Here is a 16,230-nt window from a genome sequence, read left to right as displayed (position 1 = left end):
CTTGTCATTATCTATGATACTTTTGCAGAATAGGATTTTTGTTTTTATGCAGCACCATCATATTTCACTGCCATGTACGATGAGTAAACAGGACATAATAAATAGTACATCAAAACATTTTAGACTTATAGACAAAAGTTAAGTATAGCCCTGATCAAACACTTAAATAGTGACAAAGCCCGTATGATCTGACGGAGACAATAAATAAAGTGGGTTTTATGTTTCTGCCTTAGTGCTGCCCATCACATTCCAGATCTCATTTAATTTACATTTTCTGAAATCCTATCTATGCATATTATCTTCCTAAAGAATCACATTTCATAAACTAACCTATATAATGTAAATTTGAAGATGGCATGTGATAAAATCCTGAAAGGACTTGTTGATGTTGTATATTAAATTATTTTTAAGTAGAAAACTGCAGAGGAAGGATTATAGAAGTCTCCAGGATCTTGTAAATATTACTAAAGGCATAATAAGCACTTGTGTTCACATGGCACATCTACTGTCTTATCTATTAGCTGACCCACAATATTTTTAACAAAACTTAGCTGCTATCATACACAAACGCCACACAGTAAAAAAAATGTAACCTTACTTTTACTATTATATAGACATATATTGCAGAAACATTTTGCAGTGCTTTACAATAGACTGGAAGCTCGTTTGAGCAGGGCCCTCTTCACCTGTTGTTTCTGTAAGTCAATGTGTTATGTTATATACTACTGCCTACCCATTGTACAGCACTTTGGAATTTGATGGTGCTATATAAAACAATAAATAATAAAAATAATAGCAGTAATGCAATCAGCAATCAGGGCAGCTGGATCAGCTGCAGGAGCAGAATTTATGGTAAATGACAGGTCACTACTCCTTCTTTCCTCCTCTTGTTAAGATGAGCCACAGGGGGGCCTCCAGAACTTAAAAAGCACAAGCCAGGTAGGCAGAGCTGTAATTGTCCATTGCTTGACATCTAAGTAGGTAGGGTCAAGTTTAGGTCAGGTCAGGTTTAATGGTTTGGGCTGGTTTGAACTAGCTGAAACCGATGTTGTTGTCAGGGATTAATGTAAAGTTGAGCAGCTGATTGGTTAATCAGTTGTTGCAGCAGCGCAAGGGTTTGCGCGAGTGAGTGCGCGGTGGGAAAAATTTAAAGGGCTGATTCCGCTAATCAGCAGTGTTAGTTGCGTGAGACAATTTTAATTAAAATAAATATTAGCTGTTTTGGAGTTTAAGTTGCTTAACTCGACTGACCGTCATCCCTTTTATTTGTCATAGCTGCTTATAAGGGTAAAGGCCACCTCTGATTTGGGGTGGACAGAGGCTTTTATTATACAGTCTGGCTAAGAAATGGCAGATCGTATTCAGTTATGATTAATTGGTTGATATCTTATAGTGTATGGTTATATTTAAATTGTGTTATGCCTCTTATACCCGTTAATAAAGCTACAGCCATTATTACCCCTCTGAAACCGTGTCTTGGTTTTATGTTCATATTGTTAGAGCGGTAAGGTATCAACCGGCAATGGGCATTGAGTATGTTTAATTTATTAGAATGTTAAGGTATGAACATGCAGTGGACGTTCCTCCAACTCCTTCTATTTGTTATTTTTCACAGCTCACCAGAGCATGCCTTGGGGAGGCTAACTAGGGTCTACGTTCAATAGAAATGTGACAATTGTGACTTACAGCAAGTTGTTCATGGTTTAACTTAGAGGGCAACTCCAGCCCTAATTTCATGTAAAATGCACTGATGATCAGCAAGAATACATGCTATTGGCTGCTGCTTCACCAATGGGTTACAGTTACCGTTTATGGGAGTGCTACCACAGATGTAATGCTTACACTTCCTGCTTGTAGAATTCCTGATTTAGCAGAGGCAGGCATGGGAGGAGGAATATGACACAGAAGTCAAATTTTGAAAATTTTCAATAAAATACATGCACTAAAATGTCCCAAATAATGTGTCCAGCATGAACTTTCAATGTGGTGTGGCATTGGTCATGTTCCTTGTACTTGCTCAACATTTTGCACCAGAATTGTTGTTTTTACACAAACCTACTTGCATTCAAAATTGTTTAACTTTGATGAAATCTCTGCATAACAAAACCACATTTCTTAAATGTGTACTTCACGTTATGTCAGGAATTCAAACATTTAAATTCTGTGAAAAACTGTTAAAAATAATAAAAATGGGCATTACTCCTTAGCATTGTTATTATTAAAATCTGGCACATTTTCATAGTGTTTTCAAAAACTATTCATTGAATTTGAGTAGAAAATAATAATAGGGGCAAATCCACATTGTTCTCAATACATAACTTCCCTTACTCAGTTGTGTAATGTGTGTGTTTTGAGTGAGTGTATGGCATGCATTGCTATGCCTTTGAAGTCAAAAAGCCTGGGGAGCCTGATAGACCATCTAACAGGATTAAATGTACTTCTTCCCTTATTGAATGGTTTGACTGATATAATTAGCTGAGTTATTCATACAATAGAAAGTACAGGATCGTGTTCTATCATGTTAACAGTATTATGTCATTCAATAACACTTCATCAGAGTCAATGAAGTGAACAGAACTGTTTATTCACAGCAGTAAAAATGGAGATACGACCATTAACATTTTAAGTCAATACAAAATATAGATAGATATACCGTTTAAAAAAGAAAAAAAAAACAGGTTACGTTATGGTTTTTAACCCCCAAGGGGTGTTAAAGGTTTGATAGTGAGTGAGCAATAATGTTTTAGATGCAATGGGTTAAAGGTTGTACATGCTGTATTTCATCTGAATGCAACACCATAACTAACAAGGTACATTTGCAGGAATTTGTGTTTTCACAGTGTTTAGCTCCAAACTGAAGAGGTCACAAATCTATGTATTTTTCTCAGTGTATTAGAACCGGTTAATTTAGATATTACAACTTGAAACAACACGTACTAAAAATGATCTTCCAACCTTGCTATAAATTCTAAGAAATTGTTATAGATAAAAATAAATATAGGAATATAGATTTATTTTCCTAAAAAAATAGTAACAATATGGGCATAAATATTAAACGTGTAATCTATAACCCCACCAGCACATTCAATAATATTATAAAATGTGTGTATTGTCATAAAAGCTTTTGAGACTTCAATACTTTTCTGCAGAGGAGACTTCTGAGATACAAAAAGGTTGCATAACGCAGCATCTTTTTAACTTTATTATTTTTTTATTAATTTATGTAGCTCCATCATATTCCAGAGCACTATGCACTGGTCCAATAAAAATTGACTTGGATCAATATAGATTCCCTCAGGTTTCTTTCAAAGTTCATAGCAACTGTGCAATCGTTTTGCATCACATATTATCTCTATAGATACCTTTTTCCCTCTCTTTTTTTTGTTGGCAAAAGCTATTCATTTGAACAGAGTCACAAAATCCTTGGCTATCAACTGTAGTCACTGCTGGGTATAGGTTAATGCCAATAAAACTGAGGTAAAAAGAGGAGAAGTAAACACGAATGGCTCACATGTTTTAGAGCCTTATAAAATGCATACTATCAGCTTACTGCTGGGTAATTGTGAGTTGCTGTTACAGACCCGTACAAGTGTAGCTCCAGGTGATGTTTCCCATCATGTTTACAATTGCATAAAGCATGCCTGGGAACTTTATTTGAACATTCTGGATTCTATTGCTTCATAACTTCATATAGTTTTACAATGTTTCATCTTTAACTCCTCTTCATCAGTGTTTTGTGTAGGGAAAATAATAAGAAACACTAGTGTTCTATGCACGTCATCAGCCGATAGTAAGGTGACCAGATGTTTCTGTTTTCAGGGGACTGTCCCCAGATGTAGACCTTTATCCGCAAACATAGCCTCTCTGAGTCCTTTCAAAAGCCTAGAATTTTTTGTTAAATGGAGTCAATTATACCTACCACAATAACTGGCATTATACAAGTCTTCATTAAATATTTTGTAATGGAATGTAATTAAATATTTTACAATGGAATTTAAGGAAAATCACATACATTAGTCGTTTACACAGCAACAATATATATATAAACTTTTCTGTTAACATATCCTAGGTTCTGCTTAAAACATCTGGTCAGCTTAGTCAATAGCCACCCTGAACTGAAAGTCAAGGGTCAGTAAGTCAATACAACAAAAAGTAAATAGCATAAGTCAAGTAAAGACTAATAAAATGAAAGTGGAACTACTGGCACAGCTGTATAGATAAACCAGCTTGTTTCCTCATCCTTTATCACAAATTCCACTTCTGTAACCCCACATTCTCTTTAAGGATGATGGCAGTAAAATAAAATACACTTATTTCACATGGTAAATCTAAAAACAATCCTGCTATGAATTCAAAACACCAGAGACATCGGTAGGTATCCTGAATCTAAAATGAGACCAAGTTATGATTAAGGTTTCAGTCTTTGCATCAGGAAAAATGGTCAGACTTGAGGGACCGGTTGGTTCTACCATCAAATTCTGTTTCTATGTATGCTTCTCTCATCATCATTTTGAGCAATGCACAGAGTTAAGAAACCAAAAAGTTCCACCTACTGAGCATTTTTCACCCTTTGTCCTAAAATCACTTTTTATATACCACTCCTATGAGTTTACATGTTCAATCCAACTGCAAACTCAGGTAACCATTTAGGAAAACCCCAAGTCTGGGAAAAATCATCGGGCAATGGATATGGGTTGCCAAATGTGTGATTAAAGATGGTTCATGACGGAACCTGATTTCCATGGGGTCCCTCATTTGCATATATTTCTATAGTGAGGGAATTTAAACATGCATGGTTCAGGAATATGGCTATCCTGAATCTTACATGAGACCAATGACAGATTACGGTTTGAGTCTTTACATCAGGATAAACAGTTTAATTTCCAACCTATGAAAAACTGACAGTGCTGTATTAAGACTTTATAGATACAGATCACATCTTAATGTATCACAACACAGATTATGAAAAGCATGGCTTTACCTGTAGGACAAGACATAAATGGTTATACTTTAAAACTTGACACTAAAGTCAAAGAGAATATTCACATTATGTAATATAATACTATTTTTATTTATATCAGAACCAGTTAGAAGTGAATATTACCTTGTATCTTATTATAATGTATAATTGTGGCTGTGGCTTCTATGACAGAACGCTGGCATGACATAACCTTCTGGTGCTCAGTCATAGAAACCCCGTGGAAGTGCCGGGTAGCAGCGGAGGTTGTCTATGCACATCGCACAGATGTTCAGCGGCTGCCCCCTCTGGACACCAGGGAGTCTGAAGCCCTTTGGGGGCAGAGTGGCATATCAGGGCGGCAGAGTGGCATATAGGGGGTATAAGGCATGACAAGCGCATAGTTGAGTTTGTGCCCAGGAAGACCGTACCCCATACCCAAATAATGACACAGACACTTTTATTTGGGTGCAAAATATATTGTCCACAGCTTTATTAACATATATACAATATTTAGAGGTCATTGTCAACCAAGCCACCCCGGTTAAAACATAATTACTTCTTACTAACACTGACAATGACCTCCCATAACAAATAAATTAACCATGTAACAATGGCACCAACACATACCAGGTGCCTCCACATTAACCCTTTAACATATTGACCACAATAGGGGTATACCAAGACACCCCTACCAGACCGTTTAACCAAATTATAACTATGTAGGGGCATACCGAGACACCCCTACACCACCAATTTAACCAAACCACCAACGCAGGGGCATACCGAGACACCCCTACACCACCAACTTAACCCAAACACCAATGCAGGGGCATACCGAGACACCCCTACACCACCCCAGGTTCTGAGCCACAGGCCAGCTCGAAACCTACCCAAATAACTTGAACCAAGTCAAATTATTAAACCAAAACATAACAAACCACCGTACTAGACAATAATCCCCAACTATCCCCACCGCTGTGACCAAACGGGGTAGTCACCCCCCACAACCCACCTTAAAGGGAGGGAGAGTGGGACAACCAGGATTTAGAAAAGCAGTTAAGTGACCGTTTACAAAATGGTTGCCACTTATATACCTTGATAATAACCCCACCCATAACAACTTTGAACCAATTAAATTAAATCACTCCTTTTGCACACCACCTAGCTCTGTCAAGGCCCACTCCGCCTAAGCTGCGCTGCTCCATGGGCTTCATATCTGGTGGGTAGAGTGGCATATCAGCGATGCAGAGTGGCATATAGGGAGGTATAATGAATATTTGAGTGGCAAGCAGGGGCAGATATGCATAACTGGGGTCAGATGTGCTAAACTTGGGGGCATGTTGGCAAATTAAAGGAAATAAGAAATGCATTTTTTTCAATCATAGTTTTTATTAAATATGAAAAATGTTTTACATGTAAATTAATATTTACTAGTAAAACTTTTTTTTTCCTATAGGTAGTCTTATTTTCAGGCTTTTTCTTTTTTTCTTCAATTAATATTTAAATTTTGGGGGCTCATCTTATAATAAGGGTCATCCTATAATCAAGCAAATACGGTATATGAAACATACATATAAGGAGGTTTATTTATAAGCGAGTACACAAATTGCAACACAGAAATTAATATTATTAATTATCACATTGATTCCCAAGACGATAGTTTGGGATACTTTATAGAGTAAGATGTTTGATTACGTACATTTTCAAGACTCCTTAAAGAACTACATTTTTCCAATGTATTTGTAATAAAATGAAAAACAACTATGAATTACAAAGGGCCAGAGAGCTTGACCTGCAGAATCTTTCCTTTATACTATATAGTTCGTGCTATCAAATAAAGCTTTTCATGTCAGAGAGACTTATCTGCAAAGTATTATTTAGCAAATATGTCAAATTTAATATGTATTTTAATACACAATAAATTAGAACTGTAAAAAGGGAATATTCAATATATATATTAACAGATTTAGAAAAAACATTGAGCTACTTGAAATATTTATGTGTCATAACCCAAACACACGGATTATTTGTGTAACAAAAAAGTAACCACAGGATATGTCTAAGACATTCATAATTTAGTAAGCGATGTTGTTTCTGGCTTTACATCTGAATGAATCATTAATGATATATTACTTAACCTAGAAAATAGATTTGGTTCAAACTCAGCACACTATGTCACTTCCCCATTGGAAACCAGTTTTATTCAGTGTATTGTATATTTTGGCTTCTTTTGAAAGAAAAAATCCCATCTTTGCTACTGTTTTAATACTGTAGGAGAAAATGAATAAACTACTTAAAGGATGGCAGAAGACAATTACAAAAGCAAAAATAATCATAGCTTTAGCATATGTAAAAATATAATTCCCCATGTTACAAAGACAGACTGAACGAGTAATGTCACTCAATCACTAATGGACACTCAATCACTGATAGACCTACAACCTACAGTTGTACTTCAATGTATTGCAACTTTATTGCATTTGTTCTTCCGTACAAAAATAACTGCAGTGAAACTGCAGTACAGTGAAGTACAAATGCAGTAAAACTGCAGTAAATGTACAGTAATACTGCAGTAAAAGTGCAGTTTTGCAGTTTTTTCATGTCCAAAAAACTGCGGTATTACTTCAGAAAAACTGCAGTAATTTTTTCGTAAGGGAAAAAAACAAGACCTTTTTTTGGATGAAAAATCTAAAATAATGTTAGGGAAATGAAAGCCAATGTTGTTGTATTCTAAGAGGGCTTTGGTATTTGGGTATACAAGGAAATGTTCTTAATATTTACTAGATCATGTAACCTTAAATCATTGAGCAGCCTTGATGTCATGAGCTTTGTTTATGTTGCCTGATAGCAAGGAGAAGGTCAGTGTTACAGGTGACGTGTAGTAAATCAAGAAATAGTAGCCTGTAGCCTTCCAAACATTTCACTTAAAGCTATTGAAGGTAATTTTGTTTTGTGTTTGGGTTATGAAAATGAATTCTTTATTGCATTCCTATGTTATTATCCTCCTGGCACTTTGGGTTCTAAAGTGCATAAGAGTAACATACACATAATTTACTATAATAAACTATAATAAATAAAACTTGGCTGTGCAATGTCAAAATGACATTAACCTATCACAAATATTTATGAAAACACTGCCACAATCGTATTGTATATTTAACAAACTAACAAATATAACCATATTAACTTATTACCAAATTAGTAGCCAAAACTAGCTAACTGAATGTATTTCCTAAAATTATAATGTGCAGTCCTTGAAAGTACTGACATAGGCGTAATATTGATCTTTCTACAACCGTAACTTCCACTGCATGGTAGCCACAACACAACCCTGCCCTGCACTTAGCTTCTTTGCTAATGATGTTAAGAAGCGCTGCGTAAATTGTTGGCGCTATATAAATAAAAGATAATAAAAATAATAATGACAGACATCAAGAATCCATTAGATTAACCTAAAAAGAGAAAAAAAGGCCGGGGGCAAATTACCCAAACAGGCACCTTTCTAGTGATTTCTTTTCCCATTCAAGATTTTATCCCACATTTAAAGAACCCAAACCGGTATTCTGTATATTAATGCCTTTTCTATACTCTGTAAAACAATATTCATATCAATGCGTAATGTCAAGGTCGTTATTGAATATGCAACTATCTCCCCCCATTATAATATAATTATTATCTAATAATTTATTATCTTAAATAACCTAAACCCTGTGCTCTGAATGTCAGTACTGTTTCATCATCAATTAACCAGCCATTTTATGACTGCTTACTACCAGGGCTTTTCTAGAAATTGCAATTTGCAACTACCACTCATATCACTGAGAACGTTTACCCAGTCTTAAAAATGTTATTCCTCTACTAGGTATAGTCATTCCTATGCTCAGTCATCTAGCCCTTTCGTCAATGCTTATTTTCAGGGCTTTTCTTGACTGTGCAATGTCAAAATGTCATTAATCTAAATATAACCATATTAAGCTATCACCAAATTGGTAGCCTAAGCTGGCTAACTGAATTGATTCCTTCAAAATTATGACTTGCGGTCCTTGACACTGGCATAGGCGTAATATTGATCTTGCGGGGTGACTAATGACAGGGCCACACTGGGAATGAAAAGCAGCCCTGGAAACATTTGGACACCATCCCCATAAACTTTGTCTCATGATTGAGCTCTTGTAGCCACACGCACCCCTTATACATACAACACTATTTGCTATCCAAATAGCTATAAATCATTTTTATGACATTATTTTTATAAAAATGACAGAAGCCAAAGGCTCAAATAAGTTATGGAGATTAGACATAATGGAATCAAGACATTTGCTACTACAAAAACTTTCAATTTTCAAAAAAATTCTGCCTTTGTGTGAAACCAAAGGGGATAATAAAACCAGGCCTTAAAATTAAAGTGGGTTTCACAGAATCTGAGGAACTCAACCACCATCCAAGTTTTTGCGACTATACCTTTGTCATAACATCTGTAGATTGAAATATAGTGAATAACACAAAACCTTTACTCTTCCTCTCACTGATTTCTGGGCCTGGAGAGTTTCGTCCTCTAAAGTGGTCTACAAATTTAGGACAGTGTTTTATCTCTGTAAAAGTAAAAATGAAATAGTTCTATTTATTCCTACAGTAAGTTAAGTGCCAGGAAACAGATGATGAACCAGACACCAAATCACACACACCAACTCAACACCTATCTAAGGCATAAATATTGGAGATTGGGTCACACTATATGGTCATATATTGCTAAGGCCACACTATATGGTCATCTATCTTTGCAAATCCTTTCCTACCATGACTACTGCAACCTGCCATTTGGGGGTCTAACAGCAGTCTCTGTAGCCCCTGCAGTTGCAGAGGGTACTTGAATCTAAGGACGCCCCTAAGATTTATTGGTGCAACAGTGAAACCTTTCAAACGGAACATAAGCTTCTGTTATTGAAGACTGTAATATTTTATTTTATACGCTCAATAACAAGTTTTAACATTTAGGGTCCAAAAAGTATGTGTTACATCTCTGCTTATCACGAGTCTCTCTACTTTACTCTGTTTTATTGGCATCTGTTCATTGTTTTTCTTACCTACCAACTATCCCTTCCAGTCCTTATATTAGCTCCCAATATTCTCAGAAGAACCACTATCAGGGTGTGTATAAGGTGGGTGAAGCAGCCATAATTCTATAGTGAATAGTTCACAGAGAATATCTCTCACAGAGGATATCAAATTTTAAATCTTACTTTATAAAGCACTCACCAATATTGCACCTGTTTAAATCTGTGATGTTATATGTCATCTAAATATTTTACAAAAACAAGAATACATAATATATCAAATGTTAATTAAAATTAATGTTAATAATAAGCTCGCAAGAGCAGGGTCCTTTTCCTGTTCTGTATCACCATAACTTAATGGGTGTTAGTTACCGTCAATTTTCTATATTGTCGGTTTTATTGTCACTGTCCATTTCCACCGTTCCCCTATTGTAATAGCGCTACAGAATCTTCAGTAATGTATGTAGTTGTGAGTTTTAAAATCTGTAAAAAAAATTGCATACTTTTTTCCCATGAAAAGCCACACTTTCAGAGTATGTGTATCTGTCATGATAATCTTGTGGAAAATGATTTTAATCCCTTGACATGTTTTATGTGTAAAATGGTACACATGGTTTTAATACAAAATGGATGAGGATGAGGTTTAAATTGTAAAAACTCCTATTTGCGTTTAATAATGTGAAACATATGGGTACAGTTTTAACATTTTGACTATATCCCTTAGCATAGCCAATGATAATTTCATAGTCCATGCTGAAGTTAATACACCCATTTCTAATTTGTATCTGCATTTCGTTAGTAGTAAATTCATATATCCGTGAGCTTCATGGGTACTTTGATGAACTCACATTCTAAATACATATACATTAATGTGTAGTTGGTCCTCCCGTTGCAGCTATAACGGCTTCCACTCTTCTGGAAAGGCTTTCCACTAAATTGTGGAGTGTTTCTGTGGGAATTTTAGCCCATTTATCCAGTAGAGCATTTGTGAGGTCAGGCACTGATGTTGGTCAAGAAGGCCTAGCTCACGATCTCCATACCATTTCATCCCAAAGGTGTTCGATGGGGTTGAGGTCAGGGCTCTGCGCGGGCCAGCCAAGTTCTTCCAAACTAAACTCATCCAGCCATGTCTTTACGGACCTTGCTTTGTGCACTCGGGCACAATCATTCTTAAATAGAAAAGGGACTGTTCCCCCAAAATTGGAAGCATAGTTTTGTCCAAAATGTCTTGGTATGCTGAGGGGGACATTCAAAGAGAGAACATTAGGTTTATTTTATAAAATTTCGTAACTTTACATATTTTTCTATGTTCTATGTTCTATGAAGGTAACTTGCCAAATGGTGCAGCAATGCTGAGTGGATCAGACAACCAATTTATTTTCCAAATCAGTCTCTTCTCCAAAGTGCTGTATCGGTTGTCCATTACGTCAATTGATGTTACCCTGTGGTAATGTACTTTCATTTTCAGACCATTACAAATTTGTATTTCTGTCTAAAACAAACTATGAGGATTTTAATTAAAAATACATGAATAGAAAGTATAGAATTTCTAATGGAGTGACCCCAGGGAAGATCACATAAGCCTTGTTTAAACATGTTCTACATATGAATATCAACAAGCAAGCCATGTCTTCTTTTGTTCTTTTCTTTGAGTCTTTTCTCTTTGTTTTTTTTTAGCCTTAAGGATGATAATAACACTCTTTCATGTTCCTTAAAGGGAGCTCCCAACATCCCTTTATATTTTTTTGCTATTGTTCTGCGGTTGTAAGTCATATATCTACATTTGTGTTACATAACTTTCCATAAATAATGACTTTAGAAGTTATTTTTTGGTTTCACACAAATACTCACCTACCCATGATCCTCTGCAATTTGAAACACTAGTTCTTGTAACCTGGAAGATCAGATCCTATAACTAATTGCGTTGCTGCTGTTTGTGGTTTAATTATGTAGATATTGATGCCACAAATGGTTTCAAATGTTCTTACGCAAGACACACGTTGTCACAAAAAAGCAAATGCTTATTTACGACAATATTCTGGCTTATGTAAACAAAGCAAAAAACAATAAAAAGGTGGGTGTTCTCTTTTTAAAATTAAATTGAAATTGAACTAAAAAATGAAAGCCAAAAAAAAATTAACAAGCCTGCCTCAACCAACCTCACAACCGCATACAACATTGTCAGCCTTTCCACCACTGTTTACCTTAAATTACTTCTTCTATCCATTTTAATGTTACATTTTTAATAGGCAATTGAATGAAACATTACATTTTATCTACATTTTCTCCTTCATTGTGGTTGTTTTAATATTCAATTTTAACATGTAAAAGGGTATGATTTATTACTTGACTGTGCAATGCCAAAATCTCATTAATCTATCTATAATAAAAATAGAGAGGCATGCTAGATTATAATGGCCACAGTGTTTATAAAAACAATTCAAAACTTATATTGTATGTTTAACAAATATAACGATATTAACTTTTCACCAAATCGGTAGTATGAACTGGCTAACATAATTTATTCCCTTAATTTATTCCCGAAGGAGGTTCTTACCCAAGATTTGGGATACATGGCCCCATCCATCGTCCCTTTGATGAGGTGAAGTTGCCCTGTCCCCTTAGCAGATAAACACCCCCAAAGCATAATGTTTCCACCTTCATGTTTGACGGTGGGGGTGGTGTTCTTGGGGTTATAGGCAGCATTCCTCCTCCTCCAAACACAGTGAGTTGAGTTGATGCCAAATAGCTTGATTTTGGTCTCATCTGACCACAACACTTTCACCCAGTTCTCCTCTGAATCATTCAGATCTCCATCGGCAAACTTCAGACAGGCCTGTACATGTTCTTTCTTGAGCAGGGGGACCTTGCAGGTGCTGCAGGATTTCAGCTGCCCTGAGGTCATTGACAAGATCCCCCCGTGTAGTTCTGAGCTGATTCCTCACCGTTCTCATGATCATTGAAACTCCACGAGGTGAGATCTTACATGGAGCCCCAGACCAAGGGAGATTGCCAGTTATTTTGTGTTTCTTCCGTTTGCGAATCATCGCACCAATTGTTGTCACCTTCTAACCAAGCTGCTTGGCGATGGTCTTGTAGCCCATTCCAGCCTTGTGTAGGTCTACAATCTTGTCCCTGACATCCTTGGACAGCTCTTGGTGGAGAGTTTGGAATCTGATTGATTGATTGCTTCTGTGGACAGGTGTCTTTTATACAGGTAACTCCCTTTAAGAGAGTGCTCCTAATCTCAGCTCGATACCTGTATAAAAGACACTTGAGAGCCAGACATCTTGTTATTCTGTCTGTCACTCTTCAAATAAACCTGCCATTAAATTATAGACTGATCATGTCTTTGTCAGTGGGCAAACATACAAAATCAGCATGGGATCAAACACTTTTTTCCTTCACTGTAGTCTAAAAAATATAATTCCATCACTATGTATAGTTTAATGCCTTTCACAAGCTCAGTCATGTAGCCCTTTTATCAATGTTTAATTCCTTTAGAAGCCACTTATGTACTTTACATGCAATTTACACTTTTAGAGATTTAAATAAATCCACGAATGAAAAGTGAGTCAGAACCTTGAGAATGTTAATGGTTCACAGAAACTTAGACCACAAAATGGTAATTTTCACTCAGCCATCATACGTCTGTTTTACCTTGTTGGTTTCATAACTAGCTTTAATTTGTTATGTCAATGAAAAGTGTGTCTTCGGGAATATTTCACTCCGCTGTGTTTCTTTTATTCACACCATGTAAATATGGCAGTCATTGAGAATGATATTCAATTATTTTGAAAAGAGGAAATGTTTACAGAACTGGTATGTAATGTAAATAAAGATCAGAGTCCTTAAATACCCCCTTTCTCCTTGTAAGTATTACGGAACTAAATCATCTTTTATATTGTCCACCTGGGGCAATCGTTGGGTTTTAAACAATCCAAACGTTTTACGTTAGTTCTGCCTGTCCCTTAGGGGTGGATTCAATAAATTCTAAAACAACCATTCAGTTAACATCACCATTAAATGTCAAAGACACTATTTTATCCATAACATTTACTTAGAAGATTTAAGATAGATGTCTTAATGTAAACGTTAAAGATGTCAGCATAAAATCAGAAGGTTTTGAGTTTAAAATGTTTTAAAGGCATTGTACTGGATTCATTGCCAGAAATAAATCTATCATGTAACTGAATAGCAATCCTCCCATGAACTTCAATGAAAAAAAAACATGATAGAAAATAGACATTTTTCAACGCAGTTACTGAATCTGAACCAATATATTTTCATCTTTTTTCCAATACAATATATTTATATAATGTATTTCTAGTCAATTATTTGGAATAGACATATCTCCAGCATTAAATCCAACCCATTGTGTTTTTAATCCTTCCATTGTCAACCATATATGAGAAGTGATTTAGAGTGGACCCAGGAAGCTAAACACATAAGCTAAACTCAAATCTGGTGTCAACCTTAAACCCTCAATCCTTTTTATGTGTATGTGTGTGCGGCGGACCTGACAACTGGCTGTTTGGCTAATCAGCAGCACTTCCTTGGTGGTCTCATGTTAGAGAAGGGCCATCAAAGAGAGAGGGCTCTGCTGAATGGTCACTGATCTTATTCTAAAACAGAAAATACCACCTATATGTGAGAGTAAACGAAATGTTACTGTTGGTTTCCATGGTTACCATTGATAAAAATGTGTCTGCATGTTGGCAGCTGGCAATTGTTAAATCATGTTCTAAGCATGCAGGAACCATTCTCCAATGAACATGTAGGTATCAGGGAACAGGTGCTCCCATCTGTCAATGCAACCCCATAAACGTGTATACCTAGTCAATAACAAGAGTTCTGCACTAGCCCTTATATAAAATATATCATTTTATTGTACAAAAGTTAATACATAAAAAACATACAAAATATTAAATTATATAGACAACAGAGGTTTGTAAGGAAGATAATCAGAGCATATAGAGGAAATATGGTTATGTTACATAAAGTGTCTCGAGTGCATGTAAACCATCATGAAGATATAAAGGTGCTAAGTTATTCAAGTATAATTGTATCTTACTCTATATAGAGTGCACCTATCCATTTTATGGCTATGAAAAAGTATATACATGGTAAATATCGCTCACTATGAAGTTGACCAGTATATAAGGCACTATAGACATCCACAATAAATACCTAGGAAATTCCAATCATAAGAATAATATCCTAAGAGCAATATGCTCCTTGGGGAAGCGGAGGACAATATGGGTAAGGAGCATATTGCTCTTAGGATATTATTCTTATGATTGGAATTGCCTAGGTATTTATTGTGGATGTCTATAGTGCCTTATATACTGGTCAACTTCATAGTGAGCGATATTTACCATGTATATACTTTTTCATAGCCATAAAATGGATAGGTGCACTCTATATAGAGTAAGATACAATTATACTTGAATAACTTAGCACCTTTATATCTTCATGATGGTTTACATGCACTCGAGACACTTTATGTAACATAACCATATTTCCTCTATATGCTCTGATTATCTTCCTTACAAACCTCTGTTGTCTATATAATTTAATATTTTGTATGTTTTTTATGTATTAACTTTTGTACAATAAAATGATATATTTTATATAAGGGCTAGTGCAGAACTCTTGTTATTGACTAGGTATACAAATTTACAGGAGTTTCCCTGTTTTGAGGATTAGATCCTTATACATGCCACAATATTTATAACATTATGTTATTTGTGAAGAGTGTGGTTGGATTCTTTCGTGTTATAACCCCATAAACGTGCACAAAAAATAGTCAGAAGCCGGCTTAAAATGCATCAGTATCATAGGAAAAAAGAGGTTTGAGATTAAGTTCTCCCTGTTGTGTTTTTACTCACTTAGGAACTGCGAACATTTGCATTGGATTTTATTTATTATAGGGAGAGTTGGCAAGGGTATACTGAAGAGTTGTAACTTCAACTTCCTCACTTCATTAACACTGGCAGGTTTTTATGGCAAGAAGGCCTAAACTGGCCCCGCATAATGCATTATTCAGTTGGCTAAGAATTCTCACCTAACTATGCATAATACAGAACCAGTGCTCTTTGGGCATTTCACTAAGGTTGGCCCACTATAATGTATACTTGGGTAAGGGAGTTGAAAATGCAACACTCGTTCTGCAAACACTCGTGTCAACTCTTATTGAACAGACCCCCATTTTTT

The sequence above is a fragment of the Spea bombifrons genome, chromosome 2, assembly GCF_027358695.1.
Source record: "Spea bombifrons isolate aSpeBom1 chromosome 2, aSpeBom1.2.pri, whole genome shotgun sequence".
Lineage (NCBI taxonomy): Eukaryota > Metazoa > Chordata > Amphibia > Anura > Pelobatidae > Spea > Spea bombifrons.
This window is presented reverse-complemented; position numbering follows the sequence as displayed.